Below are 12,839 nucleotides of genomic sequence, written 5' to 3' on the forward strand. Positions count from 1 at the left end.
AGGATTAGGTCCCACCTCCTGTTTGCAAGGCATCTGCAGCAAGCTTTGAATGTCCTGCATTTCAAAACAGCATGTCCCAAGAGAATTACCTATTGACATGCATATAGTTCCATTAGATCTAATTGGATAACCTAATGAATATAGCTTGACTGAGCAAGACCTCCATTACACAGCTCCAAATGCAATGACTGCCACTGACAACCGTGCTCCTGCAGGCTAGTTCAAATGTTAGACATGCAAGCAGCTTTGGCCACAATGTTTCAATTACAGGACAACGTGTTAATAATCCTTTGTGAAAAATTGAGAAGGGATGGGATGTAGAATGCACGGATTCTTTAGGTTAACGTTCCAGATTGAAAAGCACGTCCCACCACTGATTATGCAAAGGGTCAATCTACCACCTGGATAAGGTGTTGGTTTTAGTTTTTTTAAGTCTCACTGCAATGTGTTCAGGTACCTTTTACATTTCTCTTTTGATGCAGGACTCCTAGAATGCACAGTCCCAGTGAACACATGCTGGCCTGGATTATCCACTTTCCCTAATTAACAGCAAGTAGCTACAAGCAATATTCTCACATTACCATCTCTTATCTTATGAGATTTGCAATCATCGCTCAAACATTGAGCACCATTCATTTTCTTCATATAACCTGAAAAGAACTGTGCTTTAAACTGGTTTTGTAAAGCCCAGCAACTTGTCGAAGCTGCCGGGATATGCAATAGAAAAATAAATATCTGACTTTGACTTTGCAATATTAAACAAACAATGTGCACCCCCCACTACAGTTTAGCTGCACTGTTTCAAGGCAATTGGAACTCCAGGTATATGCAGAAGTGTCACATGTGTACGTATAGGTCTGTGACCGCCCCCCACTCTGCGGGATTAATAAGGGCCTGTTTCAAGTTACCCCCTGTGTTACTGCAGTGGTTCATACTCACAGAATGTGTGTTTAAAAAGTCAGCTCCTGAACAAACTCTCTGACTGGTAAGATCTCATTTGCCTGAGCCTCACACTAATTTATTATTTGGGATTTCATTGACAATTTGCAATAAATTGACAGTATTTACCGCAGCACTTTCTGCCCATTGATTTATCTTTTGAGAAGATTATTATTTGTTTGTTTAGCAGACGCTTTTATCCAAGGTGACTTACAGAGACTAGGGTGTGTGAACTATGCATCGGCTGCAGAGTCACTTACAACAGCGTCTCATCTGACAGAGGGAGCATAAGAAGGTTAAGCGACTTGCTCTGGGTCACACAATAAATCAGCGGCTGAGCTGGGATTTAACCAGGGACCTCCTGGTTACAACCCCTTTTCTTTAACCATTGGACTACATAGCCCTCTGCAGTTACAGGAGATACCTTGAGGGAGAGGCCATGCAGCGAGAGCTAATTTTCTGACTCTGCACACATACCAACTGAACTCTCAGTACAGAAACTCATATAGCATGTGTAATTCAAAGGGAGTAGAAAGATACCAGAAAGTCATTACAGGTGATGAGAATAGTGCCTTTGTTCGTACATAATAGGCATCAACCTATTCATAAAGAATTAAATCAGGGTCCCAATTCAAACCGGTTTGATTTCATTCAACTATAATACTAACACTTTTATTATTATTACTTTTGTTGTTCAAAAATACAGGCTGCTGTGTACACCCCAAAAAGCATGTTATGTTTTGCAAGTCAAAATATAAAAATATGCTTTCCCTGATGCAACGTTATACCAAGTGTTCCTTGCGCTACCGCTGCCCCTTCTAACAGAACCATTGCATTAGCATTGTAGTGCCACAGTATTGCCATGGTAAGAGTTTCTTTGTGAATAAGCGCAGCAAGAATTGCAGGCCAGCTCCTGTGCACTCGAGTGAATAGATTTCAGAGCACTTCTGCGGGAATAGAAGACGTTTAGTCCTCAGCCATCTGCAGTAATGTTTAGCTGGGATACTTAGATCTTACTTACAAACAAACCTCGCAAGGAGGGACCCCAGGGCCTACAGGAAAAAACATCTCTCTCTGCGGGATGGGATACAAGTATGGGATGGTTAGAGTTGTAATAAGCTGAGGAGGGTAAAAGCTTTCCAGGGTTTGCTGTGAGAGGTTTCTCAAGTTAAAATTGTTTTATTCTTTTTTTTATTTTATTTTTTATTTAGTATTTTACCCCTTGTTTTCCTCCCCACTTATGTCACCGCAGCAACTCTCCACAACAGCTCAGGGAAAATTAAGATCATTGGGAGTCCTCCAATCCCATGTCCTCCAGCTGCCAGTCCCTGGAGGACAAGCCAGAGGGCTTCTGGCCACTGGGGCAATGAAATGTCTAAGCCCTTGTCTATTTTGCCTCCCTAACCCCTGGACTGACTGTGTGATTCACCCTGTACACCACGTGGCCGTGCCTTTACTAGGGGAGCCACTCGAAGACTCCAATTGTTTTATTCTTTTATAAAAATAAGAAATTACATAAAAATGAGCCAAACTTTATTGTCACTTCAAAACAGGAAAAAAACACTGACTTTTTTTAAAAATTTGTCTAGAAAAATGAGAATCATGACGGAATCATACGAAATAGGATTTCAATGTGTGAGGGTTAGTGTATGATGGGAATCCTCCATCCCACGCCTCAGCAAGGTTAATGAGGAAGTGACTCATTCCTGGATGGGAAGGCAGCAGCCCATATTCATTCATTTTCTCATTTGGATGGATGAAAATATAATTAAAAGACCAATCTTTTCTGACCTTGTCATCTGCTGCTGGCTTTCATCTGCTGCTGGCACATTTTATTTTCCATAATAAATGCTTCCCAAAGTAATAAGAGGTCTGACCAAAAATGAATGCTTCAAAAATCTTTCTGAATCAAAAATTAATATTAAATTGTTCAGACTGTCAGTTGTTATAAAAAAATACTCTTTTCTCTCATTTACTACCATACCCCTCTACTCCCGTCTGGAAATAAACTGTTCTGTCATTTCCAGTTTTCATTTCAACGACGTTCTGGTTAAGCGGAAATCACACTGGGTGATATTTTCAAAGGGTTTACTTCAGCAATTAGCTCCTCCTCCTCCTGTGAAGCCCCTGTTCATTTTACAAAACTAGAACCAAAACAACTAAGCGATATATTGAAAGTTCTCTTAACGCCTCTTGATGTGTTTTGTTCCCTTTTGTAACATTAACATGATTTATTTCTAAAATCTACACTTAAAAGGCAAACGTGTGTAAACTGCATGAAGTAACGGCATGAAGTAACTTCCCAGAAAAACATTCCTCGTGTAACTAATCCCATAGTGGTCCAAATGGTCTTACTTTTACTGCATATATATATATATATATATATATATATATATATTTATATATATATATGTATATATATATATACCTTATATATATAATATGATATATATATAGATAGTATATATCTATATATATATATATATATATAGATATATAGATATATATATATATATATATATATATCTATATATTTTTGTTACCAACTCTCAAAGGATAAACGTAGGAGTTGTGTTCCTTGACATGCTGGAGGCAAGTCAGATTTGAATGAATAACTTTTGCAGAGCAGTGCTTCACTTAGACCTCATTTACTTTAAGGTCTAATCAGCTATGTGTTATCCGATAGCTCTTCTGTTTGAGAGGGTGCTCCCTGAGGATCAATTCTGACCCCTCTTTATAAAGCAGCTTCTCAATGCACTGCAGTGCGCGTGATGCAAGAGTATTAATCAGTGTGCATTCCAGAAGGAACATCTTTAGATTGTATGAAACAATAAATCACGAACACTGTAGAGTTACAGTACTCTGTAAAAGGAGGGCTTCTGGCCATAACATAAACTCATTTGAAAAATGGTCTTGTCCATTCATCCATCAGCCACACTCTATAAGGAGAACTTGACAACTGTCTTGATTCTACCATCACTCCTATATGTGTGTTAGATTGCATTTGGCTGTAATCCGTTACGCAGTTGAAAATTTTCAAAGATTAGTCTGACCACTCTGCTTAACAGAAATCCTTAGTGTGCAGTGGCAATGCAAGGGTCTGCTGCTACAAAGGGAACATGTAGCACAAAGGCAGTAACAATGGCATGAACCAATACAAAACCATACAGATAGGTTGACACATTAATGATTCTCATTGTTCTGAAACTGCATAAGCATCGAATAGGGTCGAGCTACAAAACTAAGGACTGTTTTGTTAAAGATTGTTTTTTTTTTTAAAGCCGATTTTGTATAAAATAAATCAAGTTTGCATTTTAGGAACCTTTTCAGTTCTTTTAGACAGGGTTTATTAGTCTAATTTTTCAAATAATCGTTTAACGAAAGAGAAAAAAAAACACCTTTCTTAAAACGCTCCTTAAGGTTTTGTGTCAAATGCTGATGAAATAGGCAAGACTTGGCATTTATTCTCTGCACAGATATTACTGCAACAGTGCCTGCAATGAATATTAACTATACATGTTGCATGCAATGGAACACACAGCAGCAGGACACAGAAATCAAACAATTATTGTGATATGCAAAGAAACCATGGAAGAGAGAAACCCAGGTTTAGAATAACAAGCTAAGGTCATCCTGCAATGAAAACAATTAGCAACTTTTCAAGCAGTCCCCCCTGATTGCATTTTTCATTTCAACTCAGCTTAACAGACGGAGGGCAACGTCAGTGACATTGCTAGAATTTTTGTAGTAGTCCATTGTTTGTGTTTATATGTATTACTCAGAATTGTTTTATTTAGTTACATAGACTTTTTAAACCATTGGAACAACATTTATAGATGCATAAAAAAAATCATATTTGATTCCATATTCTGTGGGGTTTACTTTGGGATCTTCACATCCCACTGTCCTACACAGACACCCATAACGTAATTCAAATAATGAGATAACCTTAATAGCATCCAGAACTATTAAACACTCAATCGTGCTAAATTTAGAAATTCTAAAATAAACTTTTTAAAAGACGTTTGTGAAAAATAACACAGGGGCAGTAGTATGACAAAATAGATGGTTCGTCTATGCTTGATTATATTACAAAACACAAGGACGAGAGTCTTCTACTAAAGTAGAAAATGCCTCTTCAGATGAGCGTTACCGTAATAAAAATGTTTTTAAAAAATCACCAGTGAAGCAAAACATAAAGCTAGCGCTTGCGAGTTTGCTGATGCGTGTGTTACGAAGTCTTTCGGGAACATTTTAAATTGTTCCGCCTATAGTTACATTTTTCTTTTCCTCAGTAAAAAAATAACACAAACACACAACAAAACTGTCTGCTTGGTCTGAACTGCAGAGCTGAACTGAGTTCTCCTGCATGCTGTTCAGTATGCGAAACTAAACAACAAAGACTGAGCAATTGCAGCATCGTTCCCTGGAATGCCTAGACATCACTGCTGTTTGTTTATTGAATGCACGCACCCACACAGCAGACAGCTACCCTGTCACAAGCATTAATACCCTGTACCTTTCTAAACATGGAATTCAGGGGAGCTCCCTAATAAAAGCTGAATCCCTAAACCATAACTGTGTTAATATAGTAATTGTTACAGCTATACGGATTACTCTATTACATTATGTTGTACATGTACTGTGTAGCAGAATTTACTGATGGATACAAAGATATTCTCATGAACACCACAATGTAATACCTTGTACTATGTTTCAAGTTCCACCGTAAGCCAGGTATATTTTGTATCAACAGTAAATTCAGCTCATCTTACTGTCATAATTGAAGACACATTAAAAGGGTCAGAAATCATCTAATTTATACAGAATGGTTTTCAGCCATGAGATCCTGAGAGTGAATAAACACATTGGGCAAATGTTTTGGCTAAGGCCACCATCACACTGCAGGAACTACATTTCCCAGCATCACTTGAAACACATTGCCAATGGCTGTGTCTCCTTGGAGTTATGTGACTCTCACAACATGACTCTCTCAATTTCTGTTACAACAGTAAAATAAACCTTGAGACGAGCAAAAGCACAGTGAACAGGCAGAGACATACTAAACTAATGTATTAAGTATGTCTTAAGTTATACTCCTTAAATGTGCCTTACACACAGCTGGATTCTATTTCAATTTCTTTCCAGAATTAAAAAGCACTCAGAATTGGAGGCATTGCTCTCCGGAGTATGTTTTCACATAGAGGTCTGCTGCTGAGCAGCTCTGCTGGTTTCAAATTGTATAAATTAGTTGAGACTGCAAGTGTATCTGCACTGAATGTGCTTGATGCATTTGTTCTAAACAGCGTCTGTCTGACTGCCCTCGGAGCAGGGAATCCATCCCATCTGACAGCTAATCAACACAGGACTCCATTCAGCTGGCCAGCAGGGCTGGATATTTCCACCAAGACCAATAAGGTTTTCAACCAGGGACCCCAGTTCAATAGAGCTCTAATATAATGCTTGTCTGCTTATCCCTGTGGCTCTTTCTCCTCACCTTAGAGAAGAAGTCTAATGGAGTCACTAAGCTTTGTTTTTGTCCATCACGCCATATTGATCCCAATACCTTCTCAGTTTCACACTCTATAATCTAAATGTATATTGGCTGTTAGTTTTGACCATTCTTGGGAGATCAGTCTAAGAATGCATCAGCCTTTTTTAGAAGACAGTGCATCAAAGGTCAAAATGTAATCTGTCTGGCATTGTATTACAGCAGAAGGATCGCTGCACTGTATATTCCCTTTGATGTGATAGTAACAGAGTCAAACTAAATCAGCAACAGAAAATCACCCCTAGAGTGTTATTAGTTAGTGTAGATCCCCTGGTGGTCTCAGTCTAAAATCAGGCCAGCTAAAATGTATTTCTAAGTACCCTCTGGATTTCTTTTGATTTTCAGTTATTCTTTCTAGTTTGTAACTAATGCTGGTTTTTGTTTGCAACCAGTGCTGTTTTTTGTAACCAGAAGAGAATAAAATATAGATAACATTTTATTTGAATTGGTCTCCATGTAGAATTCATTTTTACAAAGACTACACAACACTGGACGTGCATAGTCCATCCGAATCACTACTGTGCACAAAAGTATTCATAACATGTCGGCAATTCAGAATTCAGCATTTGAACACCATACGCACTAACACATTTTTCAGAGATCTACTTCATAATATTTTTTGTAATAATATCTATAGCAAGAAAATGTATATGAATACTTAATAAGCTTGTTATCATGGTTTTCTGGTTATTTGTGAAAGATTATGCAGTATAGAGTTATGTAGTTATTATGAGGGCGTTAGAAATGCTGATTTACTAAGTGTTGCATTTATTACCATGTTATCTGATAATGAACTGGGGGGCTATGTGGCACAGTCAGTGTGGTCATAACTTCATAAACCTTTCAAGAAGTACAATAATATAGGCAGGGCACCAGATATCTATGTAGTTAAAAAAAATACCGTACACTCGGCCTAAGGCCTGGATACTGAATATGCCAACACTGTAAACAGCTGGTCTTTGGTGACAAACAGATTTAAACCCCAGTACATTCTTGCGAATTAACTGTCACAGGTTTTCCTCATGACTGTAGGCAGATACTGGCAGTAAGGCAGTGGACTCTACTGTAGACTATTGTGGCTAGTAGCTGTTCAAATGGTAGTAATCACTTCAATGACTGAAACTTGACTGTGCTTTCTAGCAGCAAAACCCTGTAAAAATGAAAACCCTTTGTAAAAGAAAAATATCAATAATGTAAATAATCAATCCTAAAATCTTCACCAGTATCAAAATACATTATTTTGAATCAGTGTCTTTAGTTGTTTGGATAAAAGTGTCAGGAATCCCAGCGTAACTACAGTGACTGGATAAAAAAAAAAAAAAACTGTAGGGTGTATGGTCATTGCAGGCAGACAGAATGTTTAGATTATTCCTCAGTTATAACAAAACACCCAGAGTAAGAGACACAGTTCTTCCCTCTTTAAAACTGCTTGCCACTGATCTAAATTGGCATGCTCTTGCAACTACATTCAGGACAGGTGTATATATATGTGTGTGTGTGTGTGTGTGTGTGTGCGTGTGTGTGTGTGTGTGTGTGTGCGTGTGCGTGTGCGTGTGCGTGTGCGTGTGCGTGTGCGTGTGCGTGTGCGTGTGTGTGTGCAGGATTAAGAACAGTAAACAGCTCCCTGGGTCCCAAAGGATACTGGGCATTTCAACATAGTATAACTTGGTGTTTTTTTCTGTTCTAATCAAATATATTAAAACACATATATATATGCATGGAATCTGGATTCAATGCCACCCAAATAAAGTTCACAGTTTTTCCTGTCCCAGAGATAAAGGAAATGTGGCCTTTTTTAGATAGAGGGGATCACAACGTGTACAGCCCCCCCCCCCCCCCCCCCCCCTTAGAAAATTGTTATAAAATACACTCCCCTCAATGGGAAGTCTTAAGGAGAATATATTTATATAAATAAATAGCGAAACTATTATTTGTGTTGTACTTTTCATCTATAAAAAACATAAGGCACTGCAGAACTTTAAAAGGTTTCTGAAAATCCGCAAGAACAGCAGGAAAAAGACGATCGCTACAGTACCTGATGAAGTGAAACCGCTCCGGTGAGTCTGGTATTAGCACAGCCGTGCCCTGGGGGAGTTTAGAGAAAAGTCCCTTTCTGCCAACGGACGTTAAGCTTGAATCGAATCCCTTAGCAGCCGCGGGGATCCTCTGCAGAGCTCGCTGGAAAGCAAAGAAGACACAACAAGGAGGAGATCATTGCAGGGGGGTTATTCAGGCTTCTCCCTCTCACTGCTCTCCCTCCATCTCACTCTGTTTTACCAGTCAGCAGCACAGCACTACACAAGAAGCAGGAGGGAAGGAGGGGGAAGCAAAATCAATAGACCTTATCTGTTTGTTTGCTGCAAGCAATCCCAGAGGCAGCAGCACTGCAGAACGGAGCTAAGGAGTTAGGCAAGGAGGGGGGTATGATGTGTGTTTATGTATAATGGACTCGCTTGTTCTGGCACTAGATTAGACCAGCAATGCCACTCACTTACAGGTTTGTGGAGGGAACAGAACAACAAAACACATACGTCAGTAAGAGAGCACTGAACCATGAGCACCCACACACATGTATTGTTCAAGCAATTACTATTCTGCAGCTAATTACATTCCCAGCAATACACTGGCGATTGAGATGAGAGACAAAAACAAACACAGAAAGGTTTGGGTAAATTAGTTAAAGGGCTTTCAATCAAGGATCCATTTCTAGAGCACTTTTTAACTGCAGCTGTGTCACACCGAGTGTTATTATACAGCACAAGGCTATCCAATTGAACTTCACTTACCTGAAACATCCGATAAGCACAATAAAATAAAGTTTGCTTTCCATTTAAAAAGATTCCATGACTCCAAGAGTATCCACACAAAGCTAACATCACTAAGGGGTCAAACTCATACCTTCTATATATTGCTGTATGCCTATGAACGGCCCAGGGGGTAGCATCCTATTCAAGCTATGGTTTCATTGATTAACTTGAATCCTGACGCTGTAGCACACTGACACTGAAATGTTAATGCAATTGTGTACTGACGTGTGTATCGTTATACCAAAACGGCTCATGTTATTGTATCTGCATTGCCACTGAAGATCACAGGGTAACAGGAGTCTTGTTTTGGCCATTGCTGTACTGATAAGCCCAAGAAGATATTCTATTAAAAAGATGATAGTTTTTTTTTTATTATTATTATTATTTGTATTTCTTTTGCTAAAGAAAGTAGGTCTGGCTTTCTGCAGAACATCCAACAGTGGCACACTGCATCTTAAATTATTCATTGATTCAGAAACTGGAATAAAATTCTAAAAGCAAAGTGAGGCATGACTGCCAGAAAGCAGCACTAGTTCAAGAAGCAGGAGTCCAATTTATCTTCAATGTGGGTCACTTAAAAGGTGTGCATGAAGTATTCTCCAGAGACAGAAGTGTTATAAACATGCAGTCTTATACACTGACATTTTGCAGTAAAAAGAAATGGCAGTCTTCTAGAAGGCTTCTCATAATGACTCACTAGTTAGAAACACAGTAAAACTCCCCAAGATTTTCCCTTTGTTACATTAACAATGTGCGTTTTTAAAACACTAAACAAGGATTTGAATAGAATCCTGTAACTATGGCATCTTTACCATGGCACAGCAGGAACACTTCTATTTGCAGTCAAAATGTTTAGGAAATTAAACTGAATCTGTCATTTCATTTTTTTTTTTTTACAGTTTATTTGTTTACATTGAGTGTCAATGCCGAGATTGGCTGGAAGGCATTGGGACATCTGAAATGAGCCTTCAATTTACATGGAGTCTTTCAAAAGAACTTTTACAAGCACTGAGCAAACACTGGCAGAGCCACACTGACAAGGCAGCTGCCCATCTTGCAATAGCTCACTCCAGGCATCAACCAATACATGCAACACCCCAACACTGAATGCAGCTAGTGAGGAGCAAGCCGCATTGACCACAATGGATTTCACACAGTGCTTAAGCAGTGGCCACTTTAGTAAGAACCAACCTGGCCATCCTACTAAACCCACTTATCATACAGTGCTTACAGATACTCATTTTAAAGCAGGGCACACACATGCAGAGGGTCCTCAGTCTTGTAATAATTCCACAGCACCCGAAAGGTTACAAACACTCTATAAAAGCCAATGCAATCTTTAATGTCCATAAAAGGCTATTTTGCTGAAGATTGGTGCAAAATCAAGCCAGAACTAAATGACCGCAGCCCATGTACACAAAAGCGTGAGCTACTATTTACTGTCCAATCGAGTAGGTAGCATCAACACATTAATAAAAGGGTATGGTAGATTTGTGTTAGAAGTTAAAAAAGCACAAACACCAACAAAAACACAAATCAACTGCAAGAAATACTGTCTTTCAAAAGCCAACAAATACATTTTTTGAAGTCCCATCATTTTTTAATATGTAGCAAAATGCTATGAAAAGGTAAGCGAGGATTATCCCAAGGGGCCACTTAATCACAAGCTGCCCAACCCCATCCTTAGCTGGATATCAGATCCAGAGAAATGGTAGCTAATCAGCAGGAAGTTAAAACAAATAAATTCAGCCTCATTCCCTTCAATTGCTGTGATTTAACTTGATCTGAAAGCGACTTTATCAAAAACAAGAAAGTGTCTTCATCAGTGCCATCCCTCGTGACTCAGCCGGGGAAAGCTGTTCAGATGCTTTCTCTTGTTTATGGAGTATTTATGGGACAGCAAACCAAGAATCCCAAAAAAGGTCAATATATTATCTTACTGAAAGTTAGTGGCATTTAAAACAGCTGCCTTGAATTGCAATGCAAAAATACAACTTACAGAATGTGCAGAAAAAAAACACCTCTGGTGCTAATAGGGACAGATTCCATTTGTGTAAAATGGAGCAAAAGCTTAGTAAAAGTGAACTGTGAAGAGCAAGCAAGTTACAAGGTCGCTTTTGTATTTTCTCCCGAGGGAGAGCAGCCCTTGCTGAAATGATTTGAAGAGACACGCCACATGTAGTCACAAATGTCAAATAGCCTCTCGATGCTCAGTGGCCTGGTTTAACAAGGGAACCTATGATCAGCTACCTGTCTGAGGGCATGTCGGAAATGGAAAGGGGGTTGCCCGTCTCAATTTGGTTTGAAGATCAGTATCCCCCCGCACATCACGTTACAGCTGTGGCATTCTGTTTTACACGTTGCGTCGCTCTCATATAGAAAGCACTCCCTGAACTGGGCTTGCCCTTTTAGTTGGCATATTGAAGTGTCAAAAAGGCCGCTATTCCTAATGCATGAGGGAACCTACAGAGAATGAACGGATTTGATTAAAAAGGGAGACAGCTGATTTAGAACTTCTTGTGCTGAAAATACCTAGAACACTTTAAAATGGAAAACACAAAACTATATACACTGAGGGAGGGAAGCTTACTCTTCACATGAAAAAATATTTATTCAAGATCACGTGTATGTGTATCTTCAAGATAGCAATATACGGTTATCGTGCAATGCTATCAAATATAGAAAAGAATAGACACAATTCATAAAACCGTGCCCGACTGCTGTTGGCATCTTATAAAATGTATTTTAAATCTTTTACGGCTGCTTTTACAGCCCCCGGTTAGTATCTTGGAATAGGTCTCACACTAGCAATAATCCACATTGGGAATTACCAAAAGATGAATACCTTCTGTTGGGTATTATTCTTAAATTACTTTCATTGCTTTTTTAAGTGTAAACAGACGGAATAGAATGGTGTAAATAATGCAGCAGACCGGATTCTATAATGGAATGCACAGAAGATTGCCCCGCCTCTCAGGTTATAAGCATTGGTCCAGTACCTAGAGTTCCAAAGCATGCTGTGGGCCAGGCATTGCAATGTGGACACTATGAAATGAGTAACAATGAATTGTTTCCTCTTTATATCCTCAGATAGATATGACAGCGCTGGGCAGGACACACAAGCCAGTAAATAAGAAACAGCTGGTTAGCCGACATCATTAACTTTCCACAGTGAAGGGTAATTCATTGCAGTCTCAACAGACAAGCAATGGCCAAATTATTACTCCTCATTGCATTGCTGATTAAGGATCCATAATTAATGGAGTTGATTACCAGTGTAATGTGCGCCTGATTTTGAAGAGACTTCATCTCACAGTGTCCTACTGCTGGAAATACAAAACGGAAAAGGACATCTTTCCAATAAAAAATGAATTCTTCCATCTCAATAATAAAAACATAAACAAGCTAGAAGAGGGAAATCAAGCCTGCTTTTTTTTCCCTTAGTTCTTGGGGATTTCTTTGATGCTCCTGCCAGTAAACCAGTGCTTTGGAGTGGAGCTGGGATCCGTCTCGGTGATAAGCTGACATCCTCCACATGCGAT

The 12,839-nt window shown here is 39.0% G+C and overlaps 1 protein-coding gene across 6 annotated transcripts in view; it reads right to left on the bottom strand.

Moving 5' to 3' along the window:
* Positions 1 to 12,839, bottom strand: part of LOC121297386 (rabphilin-3A-like) — a 75,995-nt gene that overhangs the window by 32,352 nt on the left and 30,804 nt on the right. For 4 of the 6 annotated variants that reach the window (XM_041223689.1, XM_041223691.1, XM_041223693.1 and 1 more), the window contains exon 1: positions 8,526 to 8,825. The gene's annotated coding sequence lies outside the window, so the exon portion shown is untranslated. The other 2 variants (XM_041223690.1, XM_041223687.1) reach the window with 2 other exon arrangements.

The sequence above is a fragment of the Polyodon spathula genome, chromosome 22 (assembly GCF_017654505.1).
Source record: "Polyodon spathula isolate WHYD16114869_AA chromosome 22, ASM1765450v1, whole genome shotgun sequence".
Taxonomy (NCBI): domain Eukaryota; kingdom Metazoa; phylum Chordata; class Actinopteri; order Acipenseriformes; family Polyodontidae; genus Polyodon; species Polyodon spathula.